The sequence below is a fragment of the Etheostoma cragini genome, chromosome 19 (assembly GCF_013103735.1).
Source record: "Etheostoma cragini isolate CJK2018 chromosome 19, CSU_Ecrag_1.0, whole genome shotgun sequence".
NCBI lineage: Eukaryota > Metazoa > Chordata > Actinopteri > Perciformes > Percidae > Etheostoma > Etheostoma cragini.
Window position 1 is genome coordinate 18,788,612 of NC_048425.1, and position 12,167 is coordinate 18,800,778.

The following is a 12,167-nucleotide window of genomic DNA, read 5'->3' on the forward strand; positions in this document are numbered from 1 at the left end:
AAGGTCAGATGGGTGGAAGAGAATAGGAGGCAAAGAAATGATAGTGGACTCAATCTGATGTTAGTGTGATGAGGGAGGCATTAACTAACCCCCCCCCCATGTCTCTCCTCTGTTGCAGGTGTCTAGCCATTCCTGCAGCTCACTCTCAAACCTCCCTCTCTGCACCTAACTCCAAGGTCATCAGTGATAAATGAACAACTAACTCAAAGTGGGAGAACAAACACGGACACGGATCACACCCCGTAGAGCGCGGAAGCCCCAGTGACACCCCCCCGGAAAATACCCCCAAAAGGGGGACAAACTGAATGTGTGAAATAATCAAGCAATAGGAGAGAAAGCCAGATGAACAAATAAGACATAGTGCTGTATGAGTGAGGGCAGGAATAAAAGAAGGAGAAAGGGGGGGAAGGAGGAGGAAGAGGGTGAGGAGGGGAGGTGAAGATCACCGCCAACTCCAGGACTCCTGTTCTCTCCCGAAGAACTGCTCTGCACACAGAGAGAAGTTGAATACAGCCATGAGGGAATCATATCTAAACACCATAAATAGGATTTAAAGCAACGTGGATTTGTGATTTCTTTTCAAACTGAGATCTCTCTTTTGGAATATCAAACTAGGATTGAGCAAGTAATTCAGGATTTTTCAGGTTTTCTTCATCTACAGAAGCCTAAGAGGATATTGTGGGATCGGAATTTCTGCAACTGTCTGGTTTTCTGACACTGCCCTACATCCACCTCCTTTTGATGTGTGTGGGGGCGTGTGTGTGTGAACGGGAGTAGGACAGCTTGCAGCACAAACACACAATCCCCCAGCCCCCCCGCATCCCTCCCGCTGGCCCAGCACAAGGAGAAACACCTGGGGCGAGATCTGTGCTAAACACTCACACACACACACACACAAACCTGGATAACATGTGGAGCTGATTTGGATTATAGAGCCGCACAGACGGAAAAGGTAACGATGATGCAGCTTCAAACACACACACACACACACACACACACACACACACACACGGCATATATTGGCCCGTTAAAGTGAATCTATGTTAACACCAGCTCTCACTGGACAGGAACTCAGGGTTCCCTCTCACACACGGACGCTTATAAATAATGATCAGAAAAGCATTTATAGAAACAGAAACATGTCAAATATCAGCCAGAGAACAAACAAGAAAATATGCACACGCGTGCACACACACAAGCACGCACATCCACACACACACCCCTGTCCTGTATCAGATTACTCAATAGGTGTGTTTTAGCTTGGCCTTCATCACCACGCCTTTATGTAATCTCACCTGGTGTGTTGCGTGTGTGTGTGTCATGGTACGAGTGTGTGGATGCAGGGCTGAGTGTGTTTGTGCGCGGTGGCACAGAACAGTTCCAACTTCCCTTCGTTTGAGGCTTTTTACGTAAGCCGTGTCTAAGCACACACACATATACAGATTAGACAGACTGAGTGGATATATGGGAGGATAAGAGGGCGATGAGAAAGAAATGGAGACGGGAGGAGAGGGAAAGTGCAAGAAAGGGAGGAGAAGATGAGATGGAAAGGGGAGAAAAGGAGGGAGGGGTGACACATGACATAGTGATGGGAACGAAGGGCTGAGACTGGTCAGGATAAAAGGATTGCAGTAAGAAGAGGAGAAGTGAGAAGCTTCTTCAAGCGACAAGGAAGAAAAGACAGATGATTAGAAGAAAGGAAAAAAATTAAATAAAGTAGGAATGAAAGGGTGAACTGATAAAGGACTTAAATGAAGACAGATTTAGAGAAATGGATTGACAAAGAGGAGCAGAGGATGATATAATAGAACCAATCAAGACAGAAATTACATTGAGAAGAAAACAAAAGACAGATAGATGTATTATTAATTGAGATAAACTAGATTTTAAACAAGTCTGCGATGATGAGTGGCAAGATAATAAAAAAAGGTTAAAAAGAGCCACATTCAGGCTAGAATGATGAATGAATGGTGATTTACCTCAGGGAGATGAAAATAGAAGGATAGATGAGGAAGAGATCATTAGAAATGACAGATGGCCATAATTATTTAGCCTTCTACTTCTAATTAGTCTTACATGACCAAAAAGTCTGTAGAAGATCACTAATACCAGTAATGAGCTACTTAGAGATACAACTACAAGGGGAATTTGGTGTACCACAGGGCTTTTCCACATAATAGCCATGCCAATTATGAGACCCAACTTGGGGGAAAGGTGAAATTCTACCTTAGGAGGAACATTAATTACCCTGGAAACAAAAGAGACCCGTCTCAGAAACAGTACACCACATGTGAAACATGTATATTTATGAACAATAAGTGTCTCAAATGACAGACAGGGCTCATTACTCGCTCCGTTGATCTTTTACAGTAGTTTCAACTTGCTTTGAACCGGGGCAGTGGTTCACAGAGAGGGTCACAAAGAGGCCTTTTGATATCCTTTAACCAAATCCTAATTCCATATTCGGATTTGGTCTCCTGCTAGTGGTCGTCTTAGGAACACAGAGCAGGTAAGTGTCATATGGTTCAATAAGTGAAACGAAGGCGGAACAAAAGGACCTTCTCTAAATGATCTTGTTGGTGCCGTGCAGGCTCACCGCGGGTGTCTGCCGTTCGGAGGCTCCAGTTAGGGGGATGCATGAACAGACGGGATGCTCACTATTCAAAGTGGAGGCTGCCAACATGAGCAGACTGGCAAGTGAATGAAGGACTAGAGAAAAAAAAGGCAGGCAATGGACCACTTATTGAGAGAGAGTAAAAGAAATTGCAGATCAATGAATTGACAGTTTGCTAGTCCCCCTCCCTCCTGTACTGTTGCTACTTCTGTCAAGCTTCCACACATATGCAGTTCACAGTCAGCCAGTTGGAACCATGGACATTCTTAGTTCTTTAAATACCGGCTCCTTGATTTCTGACAGAAAGATACAAATCAGGCTTGTCATTTCTAGCTGTCACAGGCAGAATTCATCAGCTGCTGCTAACGTCTTACTGTGAGCTAAGGTCAGCTCCTTGAGTTGGTTGATGTTTCTCTCCTGCTGACTTTTTAAGGTTTCTAGCTGGACAAACAAGACTCAGGGATGACTAGATTAGAGTCTATTGTTCCCATTTTTTAACTTAAGAGAAAGACATTTAGGATGAGGACAAACCAATGTGTTGGCCAACGTAATTCTATTTCAGACGCCCCACATCCGTTAGAGCAGGACACGGTCCTGTTACCCGGGTCTCTATAAACCGTTATCAGCATATAAATGTACAACATATACGCCACGGGATAAGATTTTGGTATGTGAGGCGTTCAGGTTTCCTTTTGAGGTCTGAATGGTTTTGACCAATGGAATTGAGTGGGCTTTGGTTGCATGAAGGTAAAAAAGTCTGAAGAGCAAAAGAGGAGGAGCGCATTGGCTCAAATGCAATCTCTATTGTCTGATGATGATTTGGCTCTTTATTTTATCTATCTGCACATATTCATTTATAGAGAGGTTGTCTAAACTTGTTTTTGGTTTCATTTATTTCACACGTCATCATTGTGTCTTTAAACACAATTTCAGGAGGTAGCATGATCATTTGCAGGCTGCATGAAATGGGGAACCCCAAATAAGCTACTAAAAGCTTTGACTCTGCTGATCGGACCCGGCGCACAGGAGTACAAGTCTGTTCCATTGCATATCTTCTGTATATTGGCCTAAATGCAGATATTCTACTCCATTCTTTACACTCTTGCAACTGGCGTGTCGTAACTGCCCACCTGGTGGTATCCTGTACCTGTCTGGAAACCACCTGTACCGGTATCCTGTACCTGTCTGGAAACCACCTGTACCGGTATCCTGTACCTGTCAGGAAAGGATGGGCCTTAGATAATATGACTCTTGGACCTTCGCTCTCTCAGCTACATATCTAAAATCCCTGACTCACTAATGAATTAAGCTACAATCTGAAATGTGTAGTTCTCACATACTAGAGACCCATGCACACATCTTCAACATACTGAGAAAGCCAAAGCTTGTCAGACCTGCTTCCCCTAGTTACAGTTGCTAAGACGCGATTGGCCATTGGCTGTTCAAGGGAAGGGTTTTGGGAACGGTCAATTCTGGAATAAAAAGTCAAAAGCAAAGGGTGCCCGGATAGGTCTAGTGGGCGCCTATAGACAGAGGTTTAGTCCTTGATGCAGCGGGTCAAGGTTCGACTCCTGCCAGCGGCCCTTTGCTACACATCATTCTCCTTCTCTCTCCCCTTCATGTCTTCAGCTGTCCTGTTAAAAATAAAGGCTGAAAATGTCCAAAAAATCATCTTTAAAAAAAAAAAGTCAAAAGGAAGAAGATGAAAGAACAGATTGATAACGTGTTCAAAAAATAGTGACCCACCAAGTCCAATCGCTGCAGGGATTAAGGACAATTACTTGAAACATAGGAAGACGGACACGGAAAAGACATCAGAGACGATGATGAATGACACAACGTTCTGATTTAACAAGCTTTCAATCAAGGAGAGAAGTGGAAGACTCGTAAAAACCTGAAACAAGGGAGACACGCTCAATGTCAAGAAGGTGGCACTTGATGGATGAATAGTTGAAGAAGGGTAAAGAGAGAGAGAGAGACACACACACACACACACACACACACTGGGCTGTTATGGAAGAGAGGGAGGATCAAAGACGTCAGCCCCCTGTCAACAGCTAAGGAACCAAATGGTAGATGATGGACAGAGAGGTATGGGACGATAGCGTGATGAAAGAGGAGTAATTACAAGACTGGCTGTTTAAGATAGGGAGGAACACTCAGGAGGGGGGGAGACTGAGTGATGAAGAAGGAAAAGCAGTGATGACACTTTAGAGGTGGATGATAAGAAGGGCTGGGGATAAGGGAATAGAAGAATAACAATGTTGGAAAAAGAAAACTAGACTAAAAAAGACCTGGCACACTGAGGGGGACGAAAAAGATGGATGATGGATGAATGAATGAAGGAAACTAATGTGACTGAATGTTAAAAGGATGAGAAAATGATGAAAGGAGAGATAAAGAGAGAGGAGTGACTAAGAGGTGGGAGAGGCAAGCAAACACGTAGTACAGAAGTATGGAAAAATGAAGGGATGAGAGGATGAGTAATTAAACTGTTGACAGTCTGTTTAGTCACAGCATGCGCCTGATGAGCAGAACAAACCGTAACCACGGCAACCACTGGAGACAGACGGAGGGATGGTTTTGGGGAAGGAGTTAGAAATGGGGGAGCGCCAAGTGCCAAGTGTGTGTGTGTGTGTGTGTGTGTGTGTGTGTGTGGCGACTATGGGGGATTAGACGAGTGGAGAGTGGTACAAGTGGGAAATGTGGGATGAAAGAGAGCATGATGAAGGGATGAGGCGAGAGATGCAGGTGGAGGTATCTGCAGGTTTAGAAAAACCAATCCCCGACAAGGATTTAAAGACCCCTCTTGCAGGGAAATTCCCACGTCAGGATTAGGAAGTTACCCACGCATCTGTAAAGGATTCCTCCATGCTCTTGGTAACACCGATATGAATCTACAAGACGTTTGAATATTTGTTTTACAATTGTTACTCAGCTATGCAGTATTCTAAAAGTTATCTGGCTAACTTGCTAATCCTGCATAGTGAAAAAACAACCTCTGGAGATAGAGGGAAAAGAGGGCTTGTCTTCACACACACACACACACACACACACACACATCAGAATGGCCGTGTGTCCTATCCAAGCGAGATCTCCAACCCGTTTGTTTTCACCTCGATGGAGGAGCAGATGGGTGGCACTCATCACACACAGTTCATTATTAATTCATCAGTTGATGATATTTCTATGTTGATGAAATGTCCAAAAATCATTAGAGAATTACCAATATTATGTTCCACACTGACAGGTAAAATGGGTTAAGTAATGTGTGAGTCCAATAACTGATATTAAGTTATTACTCCTCTACGATCGATTGGTGTTATGGATTTAAGTTGGACAGTGTGTATAAATCTTTAACAGTTAGTTTCCGAACATTTGACCGTTCAATCCCTCGGTTTTTAAAGATGGTGGCAACACCTCGGCCACAGCTGCATACAGCATCCAAATAACACCTCTGTAAGGTGTCTGCCGGCATTACAACTATGCTCAACAGATGCAGCCGGTTGTAGACGTTCAAGTGAATCATGAAGTAGAATACAGCGTGGGGGATGACTGTCAGAAGAAAAACCGGAAACCCATGCAGCGTAGTCCAGGTCTGACAGCGAAGCACGGAGCAGTCCTGCCTCTATCAGCACTGCTAAGCATTAGAATATGAGAAGCAGACATAACACTCAAAAGAAACCAGTTCCCCCCGCAGGCTCATTGCAGCAGTGGAGTTTTGCTTTTATTAGTGTCTCACATCAGGGGAAGAAACTCTTTGTGGAGGGTTACAATGTAGTTTGTGATTCTTTATGAAGGGAAAGTAGCCTCTGAGATCAAACATGCCTGGTAAAAACCGGCCTCAACCAAGTCACTTGGAATTATTTGGATCCCCCACACCACCTCTCATCCCACGCCACCCCTCCCCCCCTCTGGTTCATAGTAGAGGAGAAATAGAGGGATAAACAAAAGAGCAATACACAGAATAAAAAACAACAACAGAGAGAGAGAGAGAGAGAGAGTTTGTGTGTGTGTGTGTGTGTGTGTGTGGGGGGGCATTAATCAATACATCCATCACTGTGATTCAAAGGCCTGGTTGGCATGTTATTGACCCACTGCGCTGGATGCAGAGTGCTGATTGGATGATTTCTCTGCTGCTCAGGATTGGCCCTTAGAAATCTAGAAGCCCTGCTGAATCATCACACTGCAACTTGCACACACACACACACACACACACACACACACACACACACACACACACACACACACACACACACACACACACACACACACACACACACACACACACACACACACACACACACACACACACACACACACACACACACACACAGTTTTTGTCACGCCGCTTACTATTGTGCCAGCCAATCAGGGTCCATGTAACTGACACTGCAGGGGTTCTGATTGGGCGGGAGATGTTGACGGCTCAGAAGTGCCGTGTTTATGTGTCGCTTATTCAACCGGTGTTTGTGGTGAATTGCAATTTTTTTGTTGATTAGCCTCCGCTATGTAAACATACACAGGTGCATGCCTGTGACAATCGGGCGGGGTTGCAGGAAAACGCTGATAAGGGAGAATGAAAAGGGACAAAAATGCAATTGAGAGAGTGCGGGGAGAGAAATGAGAATCACAAGGATAGAAAGAAATGATGTAGGGACAGAAAGGTTAAGCGAGAAAGAGAGGAAGATCAAGCAGGGATGAGAAGGGATGAACAGAGGAGGAGAGGCACAGAGAAACCTGCAGCCGCATTATGTTCAGGGTGAGTGGCAGGTCAGTTGTCGGCAACACTCGTGACAATGCGTATCATGCAAAGGCAAATTTGTGGGTGTAAGCAGAACTAAGTGAGAATGTGCAGTTGTGTGGAGAATATTAAAATTAGACACTGAAGGAGTTTAAATTAAAAGAGTTTCTCTAGGGTGACCCGTTGATGACTGCAAGCACCAATGCGCACAACGACCCCCCTTCACATACAACTGACTAATCCTAAAGCATCAAACTGCAAAAGAATATCGAATGAGACTAAACTCAAATAGATAAGTGTGTTTGGAATTAGGCCCAAAACCACAGGCTATGGCACTAACGGGAACATAATTACAAAATGTAAGTAGCATTCATTTTACAATCAGACACAGTTGAAAACATGCTGATGAAGACAGTGGGACGACTGCAAACTCTTACAGGTGGGATTGACATGAATGGGATCAAGACCATAGTGGTTTCCTTTGAGGTCGGACTACAGTAGTCCACACAAATCTATAATAACCTGCTATAATAATGCTGTAATAACCTCTCCCAACCTAGTGGGAAAAAGGTCAAGCTCCTTAGCTGCTACTGTAGTCTTGCATCGCCATCTCTAGCTCCACATCCAATCCAGTTGTCTTGGGCTCCACCAAGTTCCAGATGGAGAAGTGGTGGCTTTGCAAAATGGTCTCAACTTGGTTTGGTGGACAGTTGCCCCCCACCAAAGAAAACCAGAGCAGTTTGGGACTGAAAATGGTGCAAAACAACGAGCTGAAACTCGCTATAAAACTGTAAAAAGACGAGGGGAGCTTAAGATTCAGGCGACAACTAGCGCTACCCGACAGCAGCCCCATTCACATTTCATCTGATACATTGTTAAAAAAACAGATTAGGGTTGTTTTAAAAAGAAAATATTGCATTTATATAGAGGAATCCAATCCATAGACCATGCCTACTTTGATTTTCTCATTGCATTCAGACCCAATATGGAATCAGCATCAGAAGATGAGCATGTGGCAAACACAAAGACTGTCGGTTATTAATTATAGTTTTTAATCAGCCCCCATCTTAAACCATGTTACTGTGCAATTTAATCAGGTCTACTGCCATCTGGAGTAAGGGGACATCAAAACAGAGCAGTATTGAGCCGCCTCTCTGGCACCAATATGACCACCAATGAAAAAGGACTCTCTTCAAAGTAAAACGGCAGCGCAGCGATGCCGCCAGAGCTTTTTCAGCACACACAGATGTTCCTGTCATTTTGGCTGCTCAACTGTATCCAGCTGTAAGACAGTTCTAGATGTGTAGAATGAAACTACTAATACAGTTTACAGAAGGACTTACAAAACAGATAATGCTGATATCCAACTCTGCAGCGAGAGTGACATCACAAGGTACATAACCTTAACGCCCACCACATCAACACCAGCCTGTGCCAGTACACTTATATAAATATAGTATACTTTACAATACTCATCTTAAAGATGGCAAAGACTGGAGAGTGGATACTTACAAATTCAAATGAGAGATCCATAGCAGATCATGTGAAGACTGCTCGCTGGCAAGATCTGAGCCAATGAAGTGCCAAAGAAAATCATTGTCACCTCCGCTGTTTGCCAATTCAATTTACCTCCCAGAAAATCTGATCCCCAAGCTGTGCAGTCATGCAGGCTTTCTAAAGGGAGGAAACTAAATTACAAAACCTCAGCAAGGAGTGGGAGATTGGCTGCCACAGATATAACAACACGCTTGCAGTCATTGCTAAGACAAGTTTCGGAGCTGAGACGGGGGAATGGGATTCTGAGATAGGCAAAAGTCTAGTTTATTTTCTTAGTAGTTAGATAGAACTTTCATGTTTTCTATGAATCTTATTTTAGCTTCATAAAGATGACAATAACTATTTAGTGCCTTGTTAAATATCAAATATCAACTCATGACAATGCAAGAGAAATTAAACAGCATGCGACTGCTCACATGGTCACCATTGTACAAATACTTTTTGCAAGAAAATGGATGAACTTCTCAACAGCACTTCTACGTTACTCTGCTCTATTACAATAGTGACCCCCAAGTCTCCAAATACTATAAAACAAATGGTGGTGGGGTACCAGGGGGCACAAAAACGCCAACTGAAGGGCAAAGATGTGCGCGACCAGCACAACAAGCACTCATAAGGCAGACGAGAGCTAGGCCTGCTTAATGCGATGGTCCGCAGCGCCAGAAGTTCCTGTCCACCATTGCACAAGTCTCCCCGGTTCACCAATTCACAGCCTGTAGTAAATCAGAGCAGTGGGTTAACTCGGCCTCCTGCTTTTTCACAGTACTTCTTGCAATCTTGCATTTCTACACATCAGAGAGAGGAGGTCTGGCACTCTGAAACAGGCCATACATCAAAAGGTAACATTGGTTTCTACACTTTTTGGGCTTTTGAAAAATTGATCTTCAACAAAGTTTTCCAAGTTCATAAAGACTTGATTAGACTAGAAGTGTGACAGCCTTTAAAAGCCCAACTTTAAAGCCTCCACCAATATTATTATCATTATGTTTTTACTCCAAACTCAGAATGGCTTATGGCCTCTGAAGTGTTGCCATTTTAAAAGATTATAGATACTTTTAAGTACTTTTTACTTAGGATAAGGTGCTGTGGCCAAAACCGCCCTGCAACAACTTCACTCAGACTCAAAATAAATGTCTCATGTCTCCAAAAGTCAATATTCAGGACATAAGGACAAATGTTTGAAAATCACCAAAAGAGCTGTGAAATGTGCATCAGCGAGACAAAAACAAGGTATTTTTATTAGGATTTAATTCCTAAACTGATGCAGGGTGGAATTTTTCCAAAGGTGTAAAAAAAAAGAAAAAAAAAGAAAAAAAATTAAAAATCTGACAATGTGCAATGTTCCAGGAATAGAAACAATTATCAAAAGCTTCCAAATAGGATGGATTCCAACAGGATTTAGTCAGAGAGGATGGTGCATACAGATGGCTATACACATGCTGATACACACACACACACACACACACACAGACGGTTTCTTTCTCTGTCTCAACACAGAGGTTTGGAAGGAATTATTTGAGTGCAGTATTTCAGAAGACCAGTATTAAAACCAGGAGCCGTGCTGTGAGCAGACTGCAGTCCTTTTATTTTAAAGAGAATACGCTTCAGTTCTTCTCTCTGATCTCCCATTTCTCGCCTTTCACTCCTCCCATCTACCGCAGGGGTTCTATCAGCTTTTTTCATAAGTAGCCCATACCTGTACAGATCGGACAAGAACAACACATCACGCTCTTACTGCGTGACATTTGCAGATTTGTTGAGAAGCACCCACTGGATTACGTGCTACCTGGCGTCTCAATAAGGGCCAGGGAGGACATCTAAACTCAACTACACAGCTTCTCATTATCACATGCATTACTCTTCATTTCTGACCTCCGATCACAGTTTAATGTTAGATAAAACATTTTTAGACCATTATGGTTGTGTTAAATATCCTCAGGTATTGCTAGGTTAACTGTCATTCTCTTGACCTGTGACCTCTTTCCTCCTCTCATCCTTTACCACATCACCTTCTCCCTCCCATTCTTCAGCCATCGCCTCCCTCTCACCACCATGGTGGGTGATACCTTGCTAACTCACTTTTAACACAGCTCTCCCTTTCCCTAATCAAATCCACTGTCCCCTCCCTCATCCCTCTCTCCGACAGTGATGGATGGCGGCCTTCACCCGTTTATCGCCTTTACATATTTCTCTGCCCATCCGCTTAACGGCACACATTCATACACAGCGACTCTTCATCCCTCTTTCCATCTTCCTTCTGTTACACTCATTCTCAGCTCTTCGCACTGGCTTTCATTTCTCTACGATTTTACACTCCCCCTCCCCTTCCACACACAGACACCACCTCCACCATCTTGTGCACTCTTCACCCATTTTCTTCTCATTTTGTCTCTCCCTCGCGCTGCATTTCATGCAGTTAGCCGCTTTCTGCGTCCCTCCTTTGTTGTCAGTTTCCATATGTGTTGTACCCCTCTCTCCGTGCTTTCTATACTCTGGATGGCTAAAGAGGACAGAATACGACAGAGGACTGATAGTATCAAAAGGATGAGTGGGCTTACAGTACACACGACTGCCGCACGAAGAGGCTATGTGGGCGTTCTTTTGTTTCTTGCCTAGAGAGAGCGAGAGAGAGAGAGCGAGAGAGAGAGAGATTGTGTGTGTGTGTGTGTGTGTGTGTATGCATGTGCCGGCCTCCCTATAGTTATGATTGTGTGGGAAGACTGTTTTGGTATGCTCACAGCTGTTTCTGTATGCAAGTGCTCACCTATTATCAAGGGCCTGGATTATGAGTAAGAGTGCATGCTTGGAAGTCTTAGCGTGATATAAAGTATTCAACTCTATATTTGATCGCTGCCTTTGTGCCAGTAGAGCTGGTGAGTATTTTTTCCGATCGAACAAAGCGGCACAGCTCACGTCAGCAGAATGTAGTGGTACTCAAATGAAATTGTCGAGCTCAACATTCCATTCATTCCCACCGCTAGCTTCCCACTCCCAAGACTCAATCACTAGTCTCACATTAGTCTTGCATGCTCAGCCCTCCTCCACAGTGCTGCAGAAGAGGGTCATACAGCATTCCAGGATGGTTTATTGGCATTTCTTTGAATCAATCACAATCACCTTGGGCGGTGCTAAGCGCCGGACGGAGCCACGGTGCCTCTGCTAAATAGTCTCAGCAAGGAAGTTGTTTTGGTGGAACATGTGTACGTTCAGAAGTAGTTTTAGTCGTCAACAGAAAACTCAGATTGGACAGAT

The 12,167-nt window shown here is 43.8% G+C and overlaps 2 protein-coding genes across 3 annotated transcripts in view; one reads left to right on the top strand and one right to left on the bottom strand.

The window, feature by feature from the left end:
* Window positions 1–12,167, bottom strand: part of LOC117962033 (pyruvate carboxylase, mitochondrial-like) — a 252,631-nt gene that overhangs the window by 70,841 nt on the left and 169,623 nt on the right. The window lies entirely within an intron of this gene.
* The window catches only part of LOC117962034 (leucine-rich repeat and fibronectin type-III domain-containing protein 4), a 36,955-nt gene that overhangs the window by 1,037 nt on the left and 23,751 nt on the right, over window positions 1–12,167 (top strand). The window contains exon 2 of the mRNA XM_034901076.1: window positions 119–952. The gene's annotated coding sequence lies outside the window, so the exon portion shown is untranslated. The remainder of the gene's footprint in view (window positions 1–118; window positions 953–12,167) is intronic.